A 6,730-nucleotide genomic window follows, 5' to 3' on the forward strand; every position below is an offset into this window, starting at 1 on the left:
ATGGCAGTAACTTGAGATTGGGGTGCCCGGGGAAATAATTGATTTCGCAATCTGTATGAAAATTATTATTTATTTTAATTTAATGCCACTTTAGTTGTATTGTTCATGGTAGAATATTAGAAAGTGTTTATTTTATAAGGTGGGCCAGTCAGTTGAATGCAAGTAAAAGAAATATGAGGAGGTATATCAGACATAAATGCCAGATCTAGAAATTGAGAGTACGGAATGAACAGATATTCATTCTGTTCCAAAGATAACCCTGTAATATGGAGTTTATAACACACACACACACACACACACACACACACACACACACACACACACACACACACACACACACACGCACACGCACGCACGCACACACACACACACACACACACACACACACACACACACACACACACACACACACACACACACACACACACACACACACACACACACACACACACTGTTTTGGGGGTAATATACCTAACTCCAATATTGCGTTGGAAATGTATTAAATTTTAATTAGAATTCTAAAACCTGAAATGATAAGAGTTAGTGACAATTTGTTTAACCTTTGGTCCTCTTAACCATTAATCGTAAAAACTTCAAAATTAGTAAGTCAAGTTTACCGTCAAGATGAGGGGATGACAATGGGTTCTTCACTGTCACCTATTTTCGCCAATACCTTTATGGAGGAATTTGAGCGAAAAGCTTTGGCTTCAGCTGAGTTCAAACCGAGGATTTAGTAGGGGTATGTGGATAATATTTTTCCACATAGAGACACTGAATTAAATAAGTTTTTGAATCACGTTAATAGCATTTCTCCTTCCATCCGCCTCACAACGGAAGTGGAAGTCCAAAACAAGCTCCCCTTTTTGGATGTGTATGTATTAAGAGATAGGGATGTATTTAAGACAACTGTTTTTCTAAAGAAAACACACAGGAAATATTTAAATTATCAATCCAACCATCAAAAATCTGTCAAAGAAGGAGTAGCCTACTCGTTATTTGATAGAGCAAAGAGCTTATGCTCAGATAAAGATGGATTAAAAGAGGAATTTAAGAAAGTTGAATCGGATATTAGAAACAAAGGATACCCTCAATTAGTAATAAATAAGTGTAAACGAACCAGAAGAATCATTTCTGATTCAAAAAAACAGAATAGTGATAAATTTGCGTGATAAAACGCTTCCCTTTTTGGATGTGTGTGTATTAAGAGATAGGGATGTATTTAAGACAACTGTTTTCGAAAGAAAACACACAGGAAAATATTTAAATTATCAATCCAACCATCAAAAATCTGTCAAAGAAGGAGTGGCCTACTCGTTATTTGATAGAGCAAAGAGCTTATACTCAGATAAAGATGGATTAAAAGAGGAATTTAAGAAAGTTGAATCGGATCTTAGAAGCAAAGAATACCCTCAGTCAGTAATAAATAAGTGCAAACGAACCAGAAGAATAATTCCTGAGTCAGAAAAAATGAATAGTGATAAATTTGGGTTTATGTCAATCCCTTATGTGACGGGATTATCGGAGAAAATTAGAAGAGTAGGTAGAAAGTACAACATTAGAACCGCGTTTAAAACACACAATACTCTTGGACAAAGTCTCGTAAAAACAAAACCTAAAAATGGCACATGTGTGTCGTATAGGATATGATACTTCGAACATTATAGACTGGAAATTTTTATTGGACTTGCAGTGAATCCTTCGAAGACCGTCATCATACCATTTACAAGTGGGAGGAAACTGGAAATCACACAGCCAGTCCTATGTGGGGGCCAGATACAGATAAGCAGGGAGTTCAAATATCTAGGAGTCAAACTAGATGATGAACTCACTTGGAATAGTCATCTGGAATACGTCATAATCAGCCGATCTCAGACTACATTGATGATGGTGAGACGTGCGGTAGGATGCACATGGGGGCTTAGACCCGACATGTCACATTGGCTGTACACCAGAGTCATCAGACCAATGATGGTGTATGGCTCAAGTCCAACAGGTGACTGCAGCAAAAAACCTGTCAAAGGTACAGCGGTTGGCATGCTTGGGGACAATGGGCGCCATTAGAGGAACACCAACCGTTGCTATGGCAGTAGTGCTAAACCTCCCACCCCTAGACATATTCGTCATAGGAGAGGCTAGGATGGCTGCCTACAGACTGAAGTGCAATGGAAACTGGCATCATCACCATGCTAGTAAGCACTCCAAGATCGTTGACATTCTCGAACTGGATATTCTAGAAATGATGTCTGACAGAATGGCAAAGGTTACGGACTGGGAAAAACCATTTCAAGTCAACATTGTTGAAAGGAAGGAATGGTCAAAAGGTGAGCCTGACTACATGAAGAAGTTACCAAGTGGATGGTTAACAAACACCTACAACATCGGAGAAATACTGAGGGGAATGTACAAGCAAAGCGGATGACCAAGGGACCATCAAGGAACATTGCAGCAGATGCCCTTAGAATGAGTAGAACGGAGATCCGAAAGGTGACTGGTTTTATTACAGGTCATTGGATATTCCGAAGCCACCTGAACAGAATAGGTATTCCAGTTCAGGAAACACTGTGCAGGAAATGTGGCGAGGCTGACGAAACAGCCAAGCACGTCATATTTGAATGTCCGGCATTACAGAGCAAACGCTCAAGATCCCTAAGTGTTCTAATGCATACGGAAGAGGGGTTGGAACAGGAAAGCATTGTTCAGAAGATTTCATGGTTTTGTAAAGGCCTGGGATTTGATACAGCTCAAACCTGGAAGAGGGTGCATAATAAGCCGGATGGCTGAGAGGCAACTACCAGGCCTAGGAAACCTGGCCCTCTGTTAAAAAAAAATGAGTTATTAAACTATATATTACAGATTAACATATAGTCTACAATAGAAATTAGCCTACATGGGCAAGCAGCCAGGTTATAGGCTATTTCAGTATTTCTCATTTACCTCACTTTCAATTATATTCATTATATCTTCACGTAAAATAAATAATTCTTCTAAAATTTGTAAATACGATTTTCAGCTTTTTAAAATGCTTTTCTGTGCATCACATATGAACACATGGTATCTACTGTAATAATAAACCGTATCATATGTGTGCACACTATATTTATAGAGTAATAAAAACACATTATAAGCTATTGGTGTATATATTGAGAATATACAATAGATTAACCCCATTTCTTGACTTTGCATCTTGGTCTGAGAAGAGGCTTTAAATTATTTTCCATGGTATGTAAAAGTAAATGTTTATGCAGCAAATCTTAGCACATAGGACTCAATCTGATACTGATACGTCTCTTCCCCTTATTCTGTTTGATAAGATCCTCACAGTGGCTCGTAAGGGCAGTTAGAATAGAGCTTAAAGAGGATAGGCCTCTTCTTAAAAATTGCTTAAGGTATCAATATGAGTGAAAATAATAATGTTACTTAACTAGTCAGTTTCTTATAGCTAAATATCCTTTCTTCTCATTTTAAAGCGTATTTGGTTTTTGTGCTTTCATGGTCTCAAATAATAACTTCGTCTGAGAGATGGCTAGATTACCCAATACTTATCCCAACAATCGACGTCACTTCTTTATTTCCAGTAATAAAAGAGTTGGTGTTACGAACCAATTATTCAGCTATGCAACACTCAGTAACTTATGTTTTCTCTCGGTGAGAAGCTGGCGGTTCTCGTGAAACCACTGAGGTTCAACCCTAGAAGTTTGCCACTAACACAGTTCTTATTTTATTTTTTCAAGAAGAAATCAATTTTAGTTTTCCTTCTGTAATGTGAATTGTACATGAAGAATTAGGGTCAATTTAGTAAATTAGTGAAAACCCAGAACTATTCCTTAGGTTTTTCTATATAATGAGAAATGTATTGTTATATGGTTTTCTTTGTAGACTAATAAACTAGAAATTAATCATATGCTAACATGTTGACGATTACTATTTCATCTGTCATTGATCAATCAAAATACAATGGTGATTCTATTCCTTTTTCAACTTTTCTCAACCCCTTTTATTATTTTTTATTTTATATGCTATTTTAAAGCTGGTTCTTTCTTAAAAACCTTTCATTGATTGTCAACGATCGTGCTACAAGATATTTCGCATGGGATTATTTTCTCAATTCTATGATGTCGGATTTTAACTGAAAGAGAAAAAGGCCATGTTAAATTCCATTGTCATTCTGCTAGGCTTGCGAGCTTGTTTGCTGAATACTGGCCTGATTTTTGCAGATTCAGTAGTGATTAAGGTGGTGAAGTGCCTGTAATAAGCGCTTTCGGTCATTTTGCAGAGAACGCGTTTTCCAACTCTCTATAGTTTCAAGCGCATAATCTGTAAATATAAATTTTGAGCTAAACATGTGTATAAGCAGAAATGAGAAAGTTGCAGCTTTTTAAACCAGATGATGTTGGAGGCCCTTTTTGCAAATAACGTTAGTCTTTCCTGTTTGTATTTATTGCTTATAATTTATTGTTTATTCATGAGCAAATCAAGTGAATATAATGCATTTTCTTTAAATAGTGGTGAAGGTGGCGTGTGGAAAAATGTAAGAAACGGAGCTAAAATAAAAGTTTAAGCTCCAATTAAAGAAACGTGGAAGTGAAATGTAGCAAAAGTATAATCGATTGCTGGTAAGTTATTTCAGCTTATAAAACAATGTTGTAAAGTCAAATTCTATAAATATTTAGAAGGTAGGAATCAACATTGACAACAATATTAAATGGATTTTACAATCCAAGTAGTAAAAAGCTACAGGACACATTTCTAAATTTAAAAAGGTATGATGGGGAGGGGTAGAGAGTGGAAAAGAGATAGAGAGAGAGAGATTTGACATTTCCTTTATTTTACCTGCTCCGGTTTAGACCAGAGATCCACTCTTCAACAGGAGTAGGCATAAAACTATTACAATCAGTTATTATACACTTGAGTTGTGGTTATACATTCATCAATTGTAAATGAGTTATTATATTTAACTATTACATTACCAAACCGTGTTTCTCTTAAGTCTACATTTCTCATAATCGTACATTCTTCATGTAAATATCAGCGCTCTTTTCTTTTTTTTACAAAGAAAGCATACTGTAATCTAACCGCTCCCTAATTTTTTGCCATCATATCTGCTTATAGTAACCTGTTACATGTTCATCTAATCTGAGCTTGAATATTTCTCAAGTATACAATATTGTACAGTAATACAAGTATTTTGTACTCTTTGTAATTTCTCCACTAAATTACTGTTTATATCACAATAAGCTATACTAGCAAATCAATGTTGATACCAACAATTTTCTAACTACAATAGATGTATTGAAACTCAACCGCTTAAACTAGTGCAAACAATGAAACAAGCCTGATATATATATATATATATATATATATATATATATATATATATATATATATATATATATATATATATAAGGAGTGTATTCAAATCTGAGTTTTAAACTTTGTATAACATTATTTATATCATTAACATAAGCGTGAATGTATAACTGCAGATCATCTACATATGCCTCGGATTAGCTAAACATCAAAGAATCACACATTCTATTTACATACAAGGAAAACAACACTGCTGATAAGGTGGAGCCTTGCGGTACACCGACTGTGTTACTCTTCCAATCTGAGTATCGGCCACTTCCAGTTTTAATCTTTTGCAATCTACCATTTAAATATGAACTAAACCATATAACTACATTATCACTCAAACAATAGGAACGCAATAATGATAGCATTAACATGATGATGAACACAATCAAAATCGCGAGAAAATCTAATATTATTAACACCGATAATTTTTTACTGTCCATTGCTCATCTTATATAATGAGTTACATTTATAAGGGCCGTTTGTATACTATAATTAGATTTATAACCAGACTGATATTTATACAATAATTTGTTAACACACAAAAATGTACACATTTGTTGGTAAACTATCTTATCAATTCTTTTTCCAAATACACAAAGGATATTTATAGCCTTATAGTTCTTAAACTCTCTTGGATCTGGTATCCTAGGCTAAGGTAATATAAGAGAAAGTTTCCATTGCTGAGGATATACACTATTCAATAAAGAAAAATTAAACACTTGACATTTTTAACTTCGTTAAAAATCAACTTTAAAAATTTCAAGTGTATCCCATTACTTCCAATAGCTTTTGAAGATATTTGTGAAATAACCTTACATATAAAATTTGTGTTAACCAGACTAAAACTAAAATAATCATTACCTAATTCTCATATTGAACTTTCTTATACCATTATAATAATCATATCAACACAAATATCATTCATTATTAATTCCACACAAAAAAACTAATGCCATTTATTAATATCAACAACAGGATCACTCAATTTCTTAAACTCATTACCCGCACCCTGATCTCTAATAGCTTTCCACAAAACTTTACTCGAAACGTCAGTTTTGAAAAATTATCAGTGTTTATTTCGAGAGTCTCTGACTTGCTCTAATACTCTCTCTTTTGATACTATTCTGTAACACTCTGTAGTTCTCCCATGTAATAGGATCTTTAGTATTACTTCCAATAGCTGTTGAAGATATTTGTGAAATAACCTTACATATAAAATTTGTGTTAACCAGACTAAAACTAAAATAATCATTACCTAATTCTCATATCGAACTTTCTTATACCATTATAATAATCATATCAACACAAATATCATTCATTATTAATTCCACAAAAAAAAAAATTATGTCATTTATTAATATCAACAACAGGATCA

Source organism: Homalodisca vitripennis, chromosome 6 (genome assembly GCF_021130785.1).
Source record: "Homalodisca vitripennis isolate AUS2020 chromosome 6, UT_GWSS_2.1, whole genome shotgun sequence".
Lineage (NCBI taxonomy): Eukaryota > Metazoa > Arthropoda > Insecta > Hemiptera > Cicadellidae > Homalodisca > Homalodisca vitripennis.